We start from the raw sequence: 19,098 nt of genomic DNA, 5'->3' as shown, positions 1-19,098 counted from the left end.
ACAGAGACGCTGTCTTTGACTTGATGATTTTTAATAGAGATTGGGCCTTTTTCACAAAACTTTGTACGCTCCATTTGTCTTAATGTTTTTGGTAAAAGACGTCTAGGTTTTAGTGCCATAAGGTGAAGTCATTTAGGAGAAAATTCATGAAAAATTGATTATCAAAGTTTTGTGAAAGGGGCTTTGTATGAATAAATCTCACCCTCATTTCAGTGGTTTTTCTGAGATCCAAATTTGTCTACTGCTCTGCTTAATTATAAGCTATTTGAGGTGATGGACTCTATACAACTGGTTCATTAATCACCAGTAGCCTGCAACATACTGTATTTTGGATACTGTATTTGGTCAACTAACACATTTGGCTCGATTCTGACGATTCATCCACCATATCGGGCCACCTAAAGGTGGATGAACTGATGAAAAACTTGATAAATTTCTTACCAGTAAGACGTAATTGTTGACATCAAAAGTATCATTCCAACGCCTGTGCTTCCGAATGAGCATTTGAACAGACCAAACTTTAGCAGTGGAATACAGCATATGTTGGTTGAGCTAATACTAGAAAACAATAGGCATTGGTGGTTTCCTTAAATCATATGCTGCTAAATTGGTTTCATTCTTTGAATGAAGATTATGGCTTTATTCCCCAGAGACTGCCTTTCTCTGTGACCTGAACTGTCTCTTTGTCCTTAAATATTACTAATATGTTGCACTCAGGCTGGATGGATTCCAAGATAGTGTGTATTGTTTCCAGTGAGAAACCACCACAGATCATTCTGGATTTGGAAAATCTTTGCTTTCTTCATGTAAGAGAATGTTTAGCTTGCTGGTTTCCTGCATAAACCCTCTTTGCTACTTCCTCCATCAGTGCCATCGTTACTTTATTGATCTTGCCTGCACTACCACGTCGAGACTTGATGGTTTCTTCGGTAAAATGCCTATATGGTTTCCAGGTATAACTCTGAGCCATAACTGGCCCATCATGTGCATGTTTGAACATCAAGGCATGGCCCAGTCTTTACCGAGCTTTACTTACATGTGCCTTGTCACATGCCAGAGAGTCAGAGAATTGCTCAGTGTATGTGGTTCCCTGTGTATTCAAGTAATGCCTGGGTGGTTTCCTGGATAAAATGCGGTCATCAGTTGGTCCTATATTGGAGCCTTATCTGCCCAATCACATGGCAGGGCTCAGTGTGTGTGGTTCCCTGTGTATTCATGTAACGCCTGGGTGGTTTCCTGGATAAAATGCAGTCATCAATTGGTCCTATATCGGAGCCTTATCTGCCCAATCACATGGCAGGGCTCAGTGTGTGTGGTTCCCTGTGTATTCATGTAACGCCTGGGTGGTTTCCTGGATAAAATGCGGCCATCAGTTGGTCCTATATCGGAGCCTTATCTGCCCAATCACATGTCAGGGCTCAGTGTGTGTGGTTCCCTGTGTATTCATGTAACGCCTGGGTGGTTTCCTGGATAAAATGCGGTCATCACTTGGTCCCATATCGGAGCCTTATCTGCCCAGTCACATGGCAGGGAGTCCGGGCTCAGTGTGTGTGGTTCCCTGTGTATTCATGTAACGCCTGGGTGGTTTCCTGGATAAAATGCGGTCATCAGTTGGTCCTATATCGGAGCCTTATCTGCCCAGTCACATGACAGGGAGTCAGGGCTCAGTGTGTGTGGTTCCCTGTGTATTCATGTAACGCCTGGGTGGTTTCCTGGATAAAATGCGGTCATCATTTGGTGTTATATCTGAGTTGCCTAGTCTTGTTGTTTTCCTGGATACAGTGCCAGTATGGAATATAATTACATACCCGGTTTAGCTAATTTAATGACATATATACATGAATGTACCTGTATTACTAATTTTTTCTTGAAATGCTTGTGGTAATATGTTGCAAACTATCTTTTTAAAATTAATCTAAAAAGAGTTTAGCCCCTCACCCTCAACATTGAGACTCACCTGTCAGATTTATGTCGTGTTTCTGACAAAGTAGAGACGTAGTCTGTAATAAATGTAAAGTCTGCCTTCAAATCAACACATGTGCGGTATCATCAAGGGTGTTTTATCCACATATGCAAGGCAGCATTATTATTTCAGTCATCAAACGGCTATCATCCATGTTCCATTCCTGTATGGGCCCCATACACCAGTGGGGAGGAAGACAAGCCGTCGGTAGATTCAAGACAATCTTGTGAATATAAAGAGTGTTGAATGCTTTCCTGTGAATAATTCCACACAACCATCGACTTTAAATATTGGATAGCATAGTTTGTAGAACACAACCCGGGAAACGGCATGGTAAGTGTTGTGGGAAGGGAAATAGCAAAGATACATTATCACTAGATTGATGTTCCAGTATCAATATTTTTATCTTTTTTTTTTTTTTTGAAACAAGCGTGTGTACTGAAAAATGACATCGTAAGTCGCCTTGTACAAGCTATCAGGAATGGCTGCCTTTCTAGGCCACAGTAAGCCTTTACTCCAACTGGGCCAGCTGGCCCGGCGATGTCACCCATGGTGAGAGCTTTGCGACTTCTCTAATCTACCTGCTTACTTTCAAAAGTTTCAACGAGAGTCTGTAATTATTGAGAAGGTACGGTAAGAAAGTTTATCAGAAACTTGCCAAAGGTTGGTGCTTTACCCCAAAAGCATTAGTTTCTTCCACCCATACATACTGTATAACCTCTTTGACAAAACTAAATAGTCCATAATTATGGCATTCAATAAATAAAGATGAAATAATGAAATGAATAAATTGTAATTTGTGCTTACATTCAACTAGTATCAAAATCTTAAAACAGTATGAAAATGAAAACATCGATCCACAGTTTGACGTCATTTGTTGAAATTACAACATGTATCCTTCCAGCTCTGTGTGGTGGGTATTTGAGACCACCTCTTGGTATATATCATCTTTGTATAATAATGTTCTAAATAAGGATGTGATCCAGGTCTAATAAATTTGCTTGAATGTAAATTTGTCGTTGATATACAAACACATGCATTTAATCTGAATTATGATAACATTTATATTTATATTAAAAAACTAAATATGATCAAAACCCAGGTGGAACACATTTGTTTGCTGAAAAGATCAACTTCTAGTATTTATTATTCATGTATTTATCCTCATTTATAACACCATTGTGCAAAGGCAATAGGTTACATGTATATACCAAGAGGTGGACCCAAATACCCACCATACAAAAATTACTTCAACTATCTTTTCTCTTTTAACAAAAGTAAAAAGACAATTATTGAAAACCACATATACAACTTTTTTTACTCCTTCACCTGATCTTCATGTAATTTTTATGCGTGCTCTTCTTTTAATAAGGGGCCTCTGTGGCTCAGTCGGTTAGCGCGCTAGCGCAGCGTAATGACCCAGGAGTCTCTCACCAATGCGGTCGCTGTGAGTTCAAGTCCAGTTCATGCTGGCTTCCTCTCCGGCCGTACGTGGGAAAGTCTGCCAGCAACCTGCGAATGGTCATGGGTTTCCCCCGGGCTGTGCCCGGTTTCCTCCCACCATAATGCTGGCCGCCGTCGTATAAGTGAAATATTCTTGAATACGGCGTAAAACACCAATCAAATAAATAAATCTTCTTTTAATATAAATTATCAAGTCCATTATGTTAAATACATGTATTTAAACAATTTGACATGGTCTTTCTGATGAGAGGAAAGGGAAACATCCTTGGCTTTCAGGATTAGAAATGAACAAATCCTGCACACACGCACAATCCTACAATATATCCTAGCTGTATATGATGTCTACCAGTTCTCTGTAACAGATCTTACACATGTAAGGGTATGTTTTTAGAGTTATCTCCCTTCATCTGCTCTGACAGGACTCCGGATAGTTACAGACCGCCACGACAGGTCTGTCGGACACCATACATAAGTTATCAAACTGGAAATATGCTTGACAAGTACCCTAAGACGGCGTGACTCAGTTGTATGTCTAGAGGTTTATAAAAGATAAATATAAAAAGACATGTTAAGAGATAAAAGATAAAGAAAAGATATGTTAAATCAGCCTTTGGGTTATGTCTTAGAGCCTAATCTTCAATGCACTTAGCTCTAAGTGGGAAGGTCTGCCAGCAACCTGCAGATGGTAGTGGGTTTACCCCGGGCACTGCCCGTTTCCCTCCCACCATAATGCTGGCCGCCGTTGTATAGGCGAAATATTCATGAGTACGGCGCATTGCACCAATCAAATAAATAATTAAATGAATAAATCAATATACTCAAGATCCAGACCACTATACGGACCTATGGTCCAGAACACTTCCCCTTAGCCTCTTGAACAACAAGTATTCTACATCAGGTAACCCACATTATTTTGTTCTTACAATTAGTAAAAGTTAACAACTTCTTTGTTATATTTTTTTAAACTGAACAAACTTTAACAGTGTAACTCAAAGGCATGTCCATGTCCCGAGGTCACGAAGTAATCTTAGACCTGAGTCAAAATTTGAAAGGACTGTTTAATTACGTAAGAAATAACGATTTTACAAAGTCAAAATATAGACTGACAATGTATATTCTGCAAATTTGAGCTAAACTAAGGGAAAGGAACGTACCAAGTTTGGTGACTGAAATTTTGACTATGTCTAAAATCGCTTCATGATTCCGGGGCCAGGTATTCGTTCCGGTAAATCTATGCTTTGGCATAATTTAATGACAGGCCAAACAAGCCACAACTCGGAAGGTATTTATACAGAGGAACATTCAAAGCAAAGTTCTTGTTCACTTAACCAGATAACAACCTCAAAGAAGACACAGAAAACAAGGAAAGAAGAGAAAGGACCCATCCGATTAATATCAGTGCCAGGATTCAGACTGGGGTGATGGAGTTATGTCTTATGAGCACAGCCTGAATAAACAAGCATTAGCTCATTCCACTTTTTAGTGGTGTTAAAAGGTTTGCAATTTGTTAGTGGGAAGAAATAATGAAGTGAGATGAGACGCTCCTTATTTAATCTGATGTCTGTCTACAGCGTAATGACCCAGCAGTCTATCACCAATGCGGTCGCTGTGAGTTCAAGCCCAGCTCGTGCTGGCTTCCTCTCCGGCCGTACGTGGGAAGGTCTGTCAGCAACCTGCAGATGGTCGTGGGCTCTGTCCGGTTTCCTCCCACCATAATGCTGGTATAGGTGAAATATTCTTGAGTACGGCGTAAAACACCAATCAAATAAATAAATAAATTTGACAAAACTGAAAGCTTACCCACCAGAGTGGATATGGGGGAATAGCTCAGTCCACTCTCCGGCATGTTCTCTCTGGACAAGTGAAAAAAAGGTTACAACTTTTGTAGTCGGTAGGAAGTTTTGTCTTTGGTTGTTAATACAAAGGTGTAAGTTCTCTCACAGTTCCAGGTCAAGTAAATCTGGACAGGTTGAGACAGTAATCTGTTGATCTTGGCAGAGTGCTTTCTGGCAATCATGATTTACTCAACTTTTTTTCCAACACTGGGTAAATGTAAACAAGTTTTGAGGATTTCATTGTCTTATATGTGCTCAGTTCAGACAGGTGTCTTTCTGTGTATACATGTTTACAAGTTTAGTGGCAAAATAACTGGGGTGTTCAAATCTACACTGAATATATCAAATCTACATTGAGTATAAGCTAGTATTAATGCATATTTTTTATATTCTAATGACTATGGCTGTCACTCTGGCAACATTCATGTAGTTTGTATTTCCAGGTGCACAAACTGATATCAGTGAAACATGATATAATCCAGCCACCTTGTATAACTTGGTAGAATTTGTGTAATGCGAAAGATGTTTCTGGAACTGATGAATTCCACTGGATAATTTCTATACTGCTTACGTATGTTCCCATCAACATAATCTTGGTGTAGTGCTCTTTACTATAAACTAAAGTGCATGTTGTTAGTAGTTAGACTCTGTGTAAGGCAGAGCTGATTGCGAGGACGAACCAAAGTATGACAGTTGAATTATTTTATGTCGTGTGCCATGAAGGATGTGCCAAAACCACGTCTGTTAGTCACTTATCCTACCTGTTTTAACACCTGCACAGAATTTGATCTGTGTACACATGCTTATGTACTTGTCTTCATGTTAGCAGGACTATCTCAGAAATTTTAAAGTAAAAAAAAATGGTGCTAACACATGGTAAAGTGACATTATTTCGCCGAAGAAGGTGATTTGCACAATGAGCATCTGAGAAGAGGGTTAGACAAGAAGATAAAAACGGCATCTGGGTTTTGGCTCTTCCCAACTTTTCAATGAATGGGGAAACAGGTATGTTTGGTTGTCTCAAATCATCCAAATCACTTAAATTTCTGGCAGTATCCATGCATGTTTGATGATCATGATATATACATATACATTTGGCAACAATCAAACTGGGGTATTTGACACTGTCACATGCACTACATCTGCACACAAAATCCAGATGTGTACATATGCCTGTTTTAGAGCTTTTTCTGTGGCTTCACATGTGTATCTGATTGCATTCAAAATCCAGATGTGTACCCATGTGTGTTTGATGGTTTCAGCTGTACATTTAAACATGCATTTGATTTCATTCACAGATACAGAAGTGTGTGTACACATGTAGACATAATCATACATGTTTGATGGGTTATACTGCACCAATTTATGTTTGATTTCATTCAAAACTGTGGCGTGCACATACGCATCTTTGATGGTTGCATCCGTATATGAATCTTGATTTGTGTTTGACTCATGATACTTTTCATTACCCAGAAGTTTCTTGGTTTTCTCTGGATATTTTTTTTATTGTGTATTTGAGTCCAAGGCCAAATATTGTTGTATCTACGTACTGTTAATGATTAGTTCTGTAGATATATGTGCATTCATAAGTTCATTAGCCGTATGACAGACATCAAATGTTAATTTTCATACTGAAAGTATTGAAACAAATGAAAACATCTAATTCAGTCTTTTCTGAAGACGAATCTGTCACAATGTGAATTCGCAGACCTTCCCACGTAAATGGCCGGAGAGGGGTCACCATAAGAAACAACAAGGGTGTGGACAAAACGAAGACAGCTATGGAGACATACCGACAAAAACAATTAGGCATGGGTACACAGTAACAAAAAACAAATATGCTAACAATCCAAGACAACTATAGGTGTGGGAAAGTGAAACAAAACAATCGACTGACTCTATATGGATTACATCTGACAACGTCATCGAGAAAATACACGCCTACTTCGTCAGCCATTTAATACAATAACGCAAAATCCGCAAGGGAAGAAACTCTTAGCATCTTGTAAATAGTATACTCTGAGAAAGGGTTGTCTAAGATGACAAAATGAAGGCCGGTACCTGTGTAAATTAACTATTGTTAAATGTATCTATTCACCAGTGTTACCAATGTCTCCCACCTCTTCTTTGTGGTGCCAGTAGCATAAACACTGGTACAGCGGCCCATCAAATATCAGACCTCATCACTACGCATATGTCAAAAAATAATCCACAGCATCAACGCCTCTTATCTCAAAATTTTCCAATTTTCACAAAAACAAATAACGCCTTAAACAATCAAAAAAAAATTATACCAAACACTTTCCCTAAAAATGATATCCAAAAAATATATTCATCTTAGAGGGAACTATATTCGTCTTTCCCGACCCTGAATAAATTGAGGTAAGTACGTAGTTGTTGTGCATATTAAATCTCCCATCTCGTCCAGCGACCAGTAAGGTAGGTTTCACAGCAGCCTCCTGCAGCCATTTCAGCAGCAAAGGCTGGTGTTTTAAAAAATGAGGTTAAAATGCGCCTCCAATCTTCGGCTGTTGGGATAGACAAATGGAGCCAGCGGCCAATTAATTGAGGTAGGTACGTAGTTGTTGCGCATAGTAAATCCCCCATCTCGTCCAGCGACCAGTTAGGTAGGTTTTACAGCAGCCACTGATGAAGACTAACTCTGGTTTCTCTTCAAATCCACGAATAAATCTTTCGCCTTTTACTAAAGATTTCCGTGGGGAGGAACATACTAATGAGTCTATAGACTATTTTTTGTCGTCATGACCAGTCGGGACAATTTTCCAAATGAAAAACAATCAAATTGCCTCAAAGGAGTATCAAGTAGCATTGGTATATGGCAGAATTGCGCTCCCCTGCCACACGGAGGCATTATTAGAAAGACGTGGAATTTACTTACAGCTGTACACATACAGCTCTAAATGTTTTGGACTATTTCCACGTGTCCCAGTGGGATAGACAAATTGACCCAGCGGCGAATTAATTGAGGTAGGTACATAGTTGTTGCGCATAGTAAATCCCCCATCTCGTCCAGTGACCATTTAGGTAGGTTTCACAGCAGCCCCTGATGAAGACTTACTCTGGTTTCTGTTCAAGTCCACGAATAAATCTTTCCCCTCGTAGGTGTAAAGTGTCGTGGAGACCAGAGTCTGCAATTTTGCAAATAACGTGACTAGTGTTCCCGGTTGCGCTGGGGAAAAAACTCATTCCGTACACGGGTTCTGTGGAGGGGTATCCGTGTTTTGTTGTTGTGCCAGGCCGGGATCCCAAGTGCCTCAGATGTGGTGCTCTGGGGCATGTCCGGAAAAACTGTGACCAAGTTATCTGTGCTAAGTGTGGCTCGCACAAGCATAACACAGAAGGGCACATGGAGGCAAAAGTTTCCTATGCTAGCTGTGTTGAAGGTACATTGAGCTCATTGCATGTCACCCAGCCACAGTCACACCGGGAAAAGCATGTTGGCCAGCCTGAGAATACAGAGGTTGGTGTCGTCGAACATGAAGCTCCCAGGGAACAGATAGGTGAGGCTCGGGAGGAGGGATCACATGTTGATGATTACGTTGCAGATGGTGAAGAGGCTCATGAGGGGGATCGCCGCCTTGATATTTCAGAGGAAATGTCCCCAACGTACCGAATGGTATTGAAAGGTGGGCGTTCTGTGAAAGACGCCTCCCTGATCAACTTTACGACTCCAAACCGGTATGGCCCGGTCAGCGGGCTTTCGGACGCAACTTCTGATTCTGAGATAGACATCACATCGCCCCTGCCTCGCAGAAACCGCTCTCCCTCCCCCGCTGATAGTTCTATGGGAGGGAAGAAACCAAAGAAAAAATAATTTATATGCTTTTGTTTTGTTTTTCCTTTGTTAAGGCTGCACGCCTGTGACTCAATATAATTCTGTAATGGCTACTTTATCATTTCATTCAATTCATTGTAATGGTTTGCTTTCTTCTAATAAGTTTACTATTCTTTCTTCCATTTGCAGAGACCGGCCCGGATAGCACAGTCGGTAGAGCGTCCGCTTCGGGACCGGTAGATCCAGGATCAATCCTTGATCGAGTCACACCTAAGACTTTAAGCGTTCAGCATGAAGAGGATAGTGCAACGACAGGTTGACCCGTATCAGTATAATGGCTCGGGCGAGGCGGCTTGCTTGCCTTCGGTAAGTCGTCTCAGTGAAGCAGCACTAGATAAAAGAGCGATGGAAATCCGTCCTGCAACAAGGAGGCACATTACACGTACATGCACCCTAATGATTCCTTCGTTTGCAGATCCTTAAGTTATGATATTATTTTTCTCCAGGAGACTCATCTTGACTCTCTGGTGATCCAGAAGTCCTGGGAGTCGATCTGGGGAGGTAAGTGTTTATTTTCCTTTGGTTCTAATTATTCTTCTGGGGTCGGAATTCTTTTTCGGCCCTCTTTATCCGTTGAGTGTGACAAAATCCATCGTGATTTGTCCCGTCGTTTTATTTGCGTTGATTGTTCAGTTAATAATTTTAAATTTCGGTTAATGTCTGTCTACGCTCCCTCTGGGGAGCGGGAAAGGCACGTTTTTTTTTTCACTCTTTGGTTCCCTTTTGCGTTTCAAGCCGGCCTATTATTATGGCCGGTGATTTTAATTGTATTTTTGATTCTTTTTTAGATAAGATAGGGGGTAATCCGTGCCGTGGCTTAGTCGGCTCGGAGATACTTAAGTCACTGTGTAGAGATTATAGTTTAGTTGACTGCTTTCGTTGTCTAAGCCCAAATTCAGTTGCTGTTTCCTGGACAGGTACCTCAGTTTCATGCTTACTTGACCGTATCTTTATTTCATCTGATTTGGTTCCCTCTTTGTCAGCATCCAATATTTCTACTTGTTCCTTTTCTGATCATTGCTTTATTAACGTTCAGTTATCAAACTTACCTTCAGTTCGGGTCGGTCCGGGCTACTGGCACTGTAATGTCAGTACCCTGTCTGACCCAGATTTTCGTGTTCGTGTTTTCTTGATTTATGGTCTGTCTTTTCTGCTACAGCCGACCACTCTCACGCCTGGTGGGAGGAATTTAAATTAAAAGTTAAATCCCTCATTATTTTGCATAGTAAACGTATTTCCAAAGCTCGTAATCCAGGCTCAATTCTCTCCGTCGGCGAATTTCGGAACTTTCGGCATTAGACCCCCTTTCCCCGCTTGTTTCGGATTTAAAGGTTGAGTTGAATGATTTGATTGTAATTTTTAGTTTTGGTGTTAAAATACGATCCAAAGCAGATAACTTTAATCTAGACGATAAGCCCTCTAGGTTTTTCTTTGGCAAAGATAAACAAGCGGCCAGTTGTAAACAAATTGATTCTTTAAATGTTAATAATTGTATAATTTCGGAAACCACTCAGCTAATTAGTTCTGTTAGAGATTTTTATGTTAATTTGTTTTCGTGTGATACTATTATAGATACTTATCTTAATTACTTTCTTTCTGACTTACCTGCATTGTCCCTGGCGGAGTCCGAATCGCTTGAGGGCCCTATTACACTTGAGGAGGTTCGGGCTGCGTTAGGGACAATGAAGGATTACGCATCCCCTGGCTCGGATGGCTTACCAAAAGAATTTTATGTTAGTTTCTTAGATGTTATAGGTCCTGATTTCGTTGTCTATATAAATAAATGTTACGATGATTTTATGTTATCTAATTCTCAGAGGTTATGTTATATTAAGTTAATTTGTAAAGATCCCTCACAAGCCGACAATTTAAAGTTCTGGCGGCCGATTTCTTTATTAAACTTAGATTATAAAATTATTTCTAAGGTTCTTTGTAATAGGTTAAATTCAGTTATGTCCACATTAGTTCACCCGGATCAGACATGTTCTGTCCCGGGTCGTTCCATTTTAGATAATTGTCATTCATTACGTAATATTATTGATTATGTTGATCAGAAAGACTTACCTGCTTTGTTCCTGTGTATTGACAATGAGAAAGCCTTTGACCGCGTTTCTCACGAATACCTCTTCCGGCATTTGGAGACTTTTGGATTTGGCCCTTCTTTCCGGACGTGGATTAATCTCTTGTATTTAGAGTCTAAAGCGTCGGTTCTTGTCAACGGTTTTATTTCGGATGAGTTCCCTCTGGGCCGCGGGGTTCATCAGGGCTGTGCCCTCAGCCCATTGCTCTATGTGCTGTCTTTAGAGCCTCTCCTTAATAAAATACGTTCAAAGCCTGAAATTGTGGGCGTTCAACCTCCTGGTTGCAAGATTTCAGTTAAGGCTTCAGCCTTTGCAGACGACATTACCTGCACTCTTACTCAAAGGCTTTCTGTAATTCATGTAGTTAATTTATGTAAACTCTTTGGTTCTTGTTCAGGCTCAAAAAATAATTTGCTTAAGACGTATGGTTTATGGCTCGGTCAATGGTCAAAATCGATCGAGCCAACTCTTCACTCAATTACTATGTACTCTAGCTGTAAAAAAATTTTAGGAATTCATATAGGTTCAACTGCTGTAGAGGACATCTATGAAAGAAATTGGCGTCCACTAGTTAACAAACTGATAAATGTTCTTAATTTATGGAAAAATAGATTTCTTTCATTTAAAGGTCGTTCTGTTTTAATAAATGTGCTTGCCTTGTCTAAATTGTAGTATGTCGGTTCTGTTTTGCCTCTGTCTGCTGAGTTCCTTAAGTTGATTAATCATTCAGTCTTTCAGTTCTTTTGGGAGGCACTCACGAGTGTCTAAAGAGGGAGGTTTTATTCAATCCAGTCAATTCTGGGGGTTTTGGTTTAGTTCATATTCCTTCTATGCTGAAAGCTTTTTATCTTATACATTTAAAACGTTTTGTTTCTTTATTTCAGACGGAGGAGTGCCCAATGTGGTGTTACTTCGCCGTCTATTGGGTGGGTATTCAGTTCCGTGCTCTTTGTCCTTCATTTGCAAGTAATTTAATCCCTCATTCTGTTTCAGTTCCTTTGTTTTATGAGAATGCCCTAAAAGCATTCTCTGAATTTGTTTCATTATCCCCCGACACCGATCTACTGTCCTTCTCGTCCAAGAAAGCCTATGTTGTTTTGGTTTCCCCTGTCTGTGTCCAGCCCCCTGTTTTAGAGTTATTCCCGTCCATTGACTTCGTATCTGTGTATAAGAACATAAATGTAAATATTCTAGAAAATAATGTTAAAAACTTTTTGTATAGACTTGTAAATAGAATTTTATATACTGGTAGTTTTTTTAAATAAGATCTGTAGAGAGCCACGTCGCCATTTATGTTTGTTTTGTGGTGCTCATTGGGAAACCATTGAGCACCTGTTCTTTTCTTGCAGTTTTGTTCGGCCCTTATGGGATTATCTTTCAGATTTGATTGAACGTTTGACTTTAATTTCTGTTCGTTTTTCTCTTCAGACTGTTGTGTTTTCTGTTTTCACGCCTTGTGAAAACAGATTTTATAATGATTTTTTTCTGTTCCTTATTTCTCAGTTGAAGTGGATTGTGTGGAAGTGTAGAAATGAACGGAGGTTTCATCGTCGCACTCGATCCCGCATAATTTCTCTCTTCGAGTCTTCAGTTCGTTCTCGCATCCGTGTTGATTTCTGTCGTTTTCCTATCCGTTAGTTTCTTGATCAGTGGTCCTGCGACCTTCGATTATGTTTTATAAATGTAAATAATGAGTTAGAATTTTTGCTTTAAATGCATGTGGATTACTTTTGTATTATAAACTACTTACCTGCTTGTTAACTGCGACTTCTCAGTATATTGATTACTAAATGCTGTTTATAAATAATTGTCTATGTCTGTCTGTGTTACCTAGTGTAAACCATGTCAATATCAGTATAAATATTTGTATATACTCACCTTTATCTCTTTTACTTACCTGTTGCTGGCGCGGGTCGCTGGCATTTTCTCATCCTGTTTTTATCCTTCATCGTTGTACATAATGCATGCTCCATTCCTGTAAATAGAAAAAGTCGCAGAATGAAATAAATGCATGTATATCCTTGTATAATAAACGTCTTTTCGAAGAAAAAATGTCGTGGAGACCAGAGTCTGCAATTTTGCAAATAACGTGGAGCGTTAGTCCTCGCTTGCCCGGGATTTTTCGGTCATAAAGGGCTTGTTGAGCCCTTGAAATATGCAGTTGGTTTGGACAACTTGGAAGCCATCACTCCGACCGCGTCTCGTAATCAGTGGCTGGTTACTTTGACGTCCGCGGCTGCCGCCCGTGCGTTGCTTATTAATTGCACCCTGGAAACCGGTGGGAGTACTGTGCGGGTTTATCCCTACAGTAGTTCTCTGGCAACGATTCGGATTTTCAGACTGCCTTACGAATTCCTGGATTCTGCCGTCGTAGATGCTCTGTCCAATTTTGGAGAGGTGTTGAGTTTAGTACAGGAAACTAGTACTATCCCAGGACTTACGAAGGTAAGGATAGGCGTTCGTCGCGCCGTGATGAAGTTGGATGGTGATATCCCCGTCCTCCTGCCCATTAGAAATGTGCAGGTCTTAATTTCAATCGTCGGCCGTCCCCCACGCTGGGCAAAGTGCCTGCAACCCGGACACGTTTCCCGGGAATGCACCACGCCCAGATGTGCGCACTGTGGAGAATATGGTCATGTGTTTCAAAATTGCGACGATGTGGTGGTGGCAGCCACACCCGATCGTGATCTTGTTGAGGAGATTCCACCAGCTTCTACAGCTTCACCCATCTCGGCGAAGGAAGGCAAACGGCCAAGGAGCCGTTCCTCCAGCCCGACAAGGCAAGCACCGGGAGTTCGTGCCAGTAGTGAATCTTCCGATGACACCCCTTTGGAGATAGACATGTCCACCCCTCCGAGAACGCCATCAAGCACTTTGGGAGACACCTGAGATCATGCATTTCCTTCCTGGAAATGGGAATGACGACATTAGACATGCCCAACGGACTTACGATAAATGATCAACGGACTATAGGACTTAACCCCTTATGGGCTGAATGTAAGGTAAGTTACGTTTTACTTACCTTAAACTGCTTCTTGTTCTGGCTTCAAGTTGCTGTGCCTACAGCCATTTCTTCCTGTCCTTGTGGAATACTGTGTCTTTTGTTCTTTCCTCTGTTTTGCTTGCCCAAGAGCTGCTGTATATATATCCTACTTTCCGCCTTGTTTGTATGTTTGTTCTCCTTGCTTTTGGCCACTTTGCTTTGTTTCATCCTTAGTTCATATAGACTTGTTTGTTTTTTGACATGTTAAGAATAGCTACTATTAATTGTAACGGGCTTCGTGCCCAGTACCGCCGAACTTTGTTATTTTCCTGGGCTAGACAGAACAACATAGATATTGTATATGTACAGGAATGCTATATCATGTCAGATACGGATAGGAAATTGTGGGAGCAGGTGTGGGGTGGGAAATCCTTTTGGAGTTTTGGTTCTCAACATAGTAGGGGGGTGGGGATACTCTTGTGTAGGGGTATTTCTTCTGGAAGATTCTTTTTGACCATGATGGGAGGTTTTTGTGCGTAGATATTTCTGTTAATGACTGTCAGTATAGGTTGATTTCTGTTGCGTATATGCGCCAAATACGGCACCTGAACGTAGAGATTTTTTTGAGTCGTTTAGTCCTCATTTAGTCACCAGTAAGTCTATTATTTTAGGAGGGGATTTTAATTGCGTAGAAAATGTAGATATGGATAAGTTAGGTGGGGTACCGAATCACGGATCGGGAGGTTTTGAAGTGTTGAAATCGGTGTGTCAGGACTTTAAACTTATAGATATTTTTCGACATTTGCATCCAAATTTAAGATCATATACATTCCATAGGAATTCAGTTGCTTCCCGACTAGATCGTTTTTACATATCTGAGGGTTTATGCCATGATGTTAAAGACTGCATTATTTCTTCCTCTTCCTTTTCAGACCATGAATATGTCACTCTAGACTTGCTTTTGAATCCCGGTGTCACGAAGGGGCCGGGGTTTTGGAAGTTCAATTCCGCTCTCTTAAAGGATTCTGTTTTCGTTGATTCGGTCACCATACTTTTTAATACCTTTATGAGGAAGTGTGGCGGAAACATGACTTTGGAATTATTGGATAGGTTTAAAAAGGAAATAAAAGAGAAATGTATCGAGTTTGGGAAGGCTAGAGTAAGGGAAAGGCGTCGGGTGGTCAATAATATTTTTAGGAAATACAGAGATTTAGTATCGGCAGAGTTGCTAGATCCTGGATTCTACACTGAACAAATAGTTACTTTAAAAAGGCAGTTAAAGGGTATATATCTTAAGGATATTCACGGGAACGTAATTAGAAGTAAGGCTAAACATTTGTCCTGTCAAGATAAGCCTACTCGATATTTCTTCAGAAGAGAATTTATTAATCAAAAGAAAAAGCTACTTACCTGCTCGAAATCTGACACTGGTTGTGTCACATCTCAAGATGATATAATGAATCAGTGTCGTAAGTTCTATGTTAATCTTTTGTCACGCGAACCAATTGGTGGAGATGTTTGCGATCAGTTTTTGTCTGACTTACCTGTTTTGACAAAGGATGAATCTGCGTCGTGTGACGGCCCAATGACGTCCGATGAGATTCTTACTGCCTTAAAACAAATGAAACCTGATAAAACTCCTGGAAATGACGGCTTGACAAGAGAATTCTATTTGCATTTTTTCCCTTTATTATCCGAAACTTTAGTTAAAGTCGTTAATTTAGCCTATAATTATGGTTTCTTATCCGCCTCCCAACGTTTAAGCTATATATCTCTGTTATGTAAGGACTCTAGTAAGGCAGACAATCTAAAATTTTGGCGCCCTATTTCTTTGCTGAATGTCGATTATAAGATTATTTCAAAGGTGTTAGCAAAGCGTTTACAGCTTGTTTTATCTTCATTAATTGACATTGATCAAACATGTTCTGTTCCTGGTCGGTCTATTTTTGATAATCTACACCTTATCCGGAACGTTTCCGATTATATAAATTTAAAAGACTTACCATGTGCCTTTATCTGCCTTGACCAAGAAAAAGCCTTTGATAGGGTTAGCCATGAATACATGTTCAGATTATTAGAAAGATATGGGTTTGGAGTTTCTTTCCGTAGATGGGTGGAACTTCTCTATTCTGATGTTTATAGTGCCGTGTTGGTCAACGGCTATATTTCTGATCCTTTCCGTGTGACCCGCAGCGTTCGACAGGGCTGCGGCCTATCGCCATTACTTTATGTTCTGTGCTTAGAACCTTTCGCTGCGAAAGTCCGATCTGACCCTGACATTCAGGGAATACATATACCTGGAAGCCCGGAGCAAGCTAGGATATCTTTATTTGCCGACGATGCTACCTGTTTTTGCTCCAATGAGGCTTCTGTTGGGCGCGTATTATTTCTTTGTAAATTGTTTGGCAGAGCCTCAGGTTCCAAACTAAACGTGCAGAAAACCAATGGTTTGTGGGGAGGGAAGTGGCGGACTAGGTCCAACCATCCCTTTGGGATCTCTTGGCCGGATGAGGTTAAGATAGGCGGGGTTTTTGGGGGAGGGTGGGGGGGAACGGGATGTAACAGATCTGAACTGGGGCACTGTATAATAAGTTTACGTCTATTCTAGATACATGGCGGCATCAGTCTTTGTCCTTATTTGGGAAAAGTATCGTTTTAAAGGTCCTGGCTCTAAGTAAACTTGTATATCGTGCTACTGTTATCGGCCTCCCTTTGTGTTATATCCATAGATTTGAAAAAGAAATGTTCTATTTCATTTGGAAGAAATACAATTTTCACCCTGTCACAAAGTTAGTTTCCTTCTCCCCCGTTAAGAAGGGTGGATTGTCTATAGTCAATTTAAAACTTTATTTGGAGGCATTACGTTTGCGTCATTTACAAGATTTTATTTTGGAACGGGATTGTAAATGGTTTTATTTCACGAGATATTGGCTTGCTTTCTCTTTACGGCGTCACAATGCGAATCTTGTTAACAATAATCAGCCTCACGGTATTTTATTGCCTACTTTCTATGTAGACGCCATGGCTGCATACAGAAAGTTTTTTGCCTTATATCCGCATTTTGACTGGAATGTACCTGAAAAAACAAAAACATATTACGACATGTTACTTACCTCAGCCTCTGAAATTCCTCGTTGTGTTCGTTTCCTTCTGTTCCTTTTGATATTACCTGGAAAGCAATACAAAACAAAGTTGTAGATCCCGCCACAAGGGATGTCGCTTTTAAACTAGCTCACTGTGTGTTACCCACTAATTATTTACCTTTTTCTCGTCGCATTATGTCTGATTTTACCTGCAATTTTTGTAATGATAAAGAAACTGCGGAACATTTGTTTTTAAATTGTTCATTTACCAGATATGTTCGCAATATATTGAGCGGTTGGCTGTTCCGGATTTGCGGCACACCCATACCCCTTAATCGTAATCTGTTCGTATTTAGTATCCTGCCACCTATAGCAAATGTTCGTGCCAAGGAGCTCTGTTTGTTGCTCCTATTTGAAGCGAGGTTTTGTATGTGGCTCTCCCGGAATGATGCCAAGTTTGTCAGCAGAACAGTTACGCCTGAAAGTATCCTCTTTCTGCTTCTGTCTAGACTGCGAATGCGAATCTTAGCAGATTTTCAAAGGTTTTCACGGTCGTATTTTGTTTCTTTCTGGTGCACCACCAATCTGTTTTGTTGCATGGTGAATGATTCTGTAAAATTCCTTTTCGACTAGATAATGCTGTATACATTTCAAAAGTACATGTCATTCTGGCTCTGTGATGTACATGCATTGCCTTTTAAACAGTCTAAATGTTAGTTAATTTTTAGTATATAAAACATTACTTATATTAAATGTAATCACTTAGATACTATAAGTAGGATAGTAAAATAACAAAACAGTATTGGTAAAGTTAATTTTTGACAAAATACCAAGGTTGGAGAGAAATTTATACTCCACAGAAAACAGTATTAGCGGTAATATTTACATAATGGACCCAACCTCAAAACAGATTATGTACTGTCAAAATAATGTTTTAGACTGTATATAGAACTATTTATTTGTACATATTATGTTGAATAAATTCAACGTTTTATTCAAAAAAAAAAAAAAAAAGATTTCCGTGGGGAGGAACATACTAATGAGTCTATAGACTATTTTTTGTCGTCCTGACCAGTCGGGACAATTTTCCAGATGAAAAACAAACATCAAATTGCCTAAAAGGAGTATCAAGTAGCATTGGTATATGGCAGAATTGCGCTGCCCTGCCGCACGGAGGCATTATTAGGAAGAGGTCGAATTCTCTTACTGCTCTAAACATACAGCTCTAAAAGTTTTGGACTATTTCCACCTGTCCCAGAGCACCACAGGCTAAGTTGGAACACAAGCGGGCCATCCACCGACGGTAGACGTTATGGACCTAGCCCAGCGTGTTCCTTACCCCGACCTCCTATAACAATGACACCACGTCAAAGACGGACGTTGTACACGCTTCCGGTCTTCAGCAGTAAAGGCTGGTGTTTTAAAAAATGAGGTTAAGATGCGCCTCCAATCTTCGAATGTTGGGATAGACAAATGGAGCCAGCGGCCAATTAATTGAGGTAGGTACGTAGTTGTTGCGCATAGTAAATCCCCCATCTCGTCCAGCGACCAGTTAGGTACGTTTCACAGCAGCCACTCATAAAGACTAACTCTGGTTTCTCTTCAAATCCACGAATAAATCTTTCGCCTTTTACTAAAGATTTCCGTGGGGAGGAACATACTAATGAGTCTATAGACTAGTTTTTGTCGTCCCGACCAGTCGGGACAATTTTCCAAATAAAGAACAAACATCAAATTCCCTGAAAGGAGTATCAAGTAGCATTGGTATATGGCAGAATTGCGCTGCCCTGCGGCACGGAGGCATTGTTAGGAAGAGGTCGAATTCTCTTACTG

General features: G+C 40.3%; 2 non-coding genes across 2 annotated transcripts; both read left to right on the top strand.

Annotated features, from left to right (window-relative positions):
* Window positions 1-7,919: 7,919 nt before the first annotated feature.
* On the top strand, window positions 7,920-8,040 carry LOC135478843 (U5 spliceosomal RNA). Its single transcript, XR_010445737.1, has one exon. It is a non-coding gene; the product is annotated as a U5 spliceosomal RNA (small nuclear RNA).
* Window positions 8,041-18,851: 10,811 nt separating this feature from the next.
* LOC135478785 (U5 spliceosomal RNA) lies at window positions 18,852-18,972 on the top strand. Its single transcript, XR_010445681.1, has one exon. It is a non-coding gene; the product is annotated as a U5 spliceosomal RNA (small nuclear RNA).
* The last annotated feature ends 126 nt before the right edge of the window (window positions 18,973-19,098 follow it).

The sequence above is a fragment of the Liolophura sinensis genome, chromosome 11, assembly GCF_032854445.1.
Source record: "Liolophura sinensis isolate JHLJ2023 chromosome 11, CUHK_Ljap_v2, whole genome shotgun sequence".
Taxonomy (NCBI): Eukaryota; Metazoa; Mollusca; class Polyplacophora; order Chitonida; family Chitonidae; genus Liolophura; species Liolophura sinensis.
The sequence above is the reverse complement of the archived record's forward strand: the minus strand, read 5'-3'. Positions and strand labels throughout refer to the sequence as shown.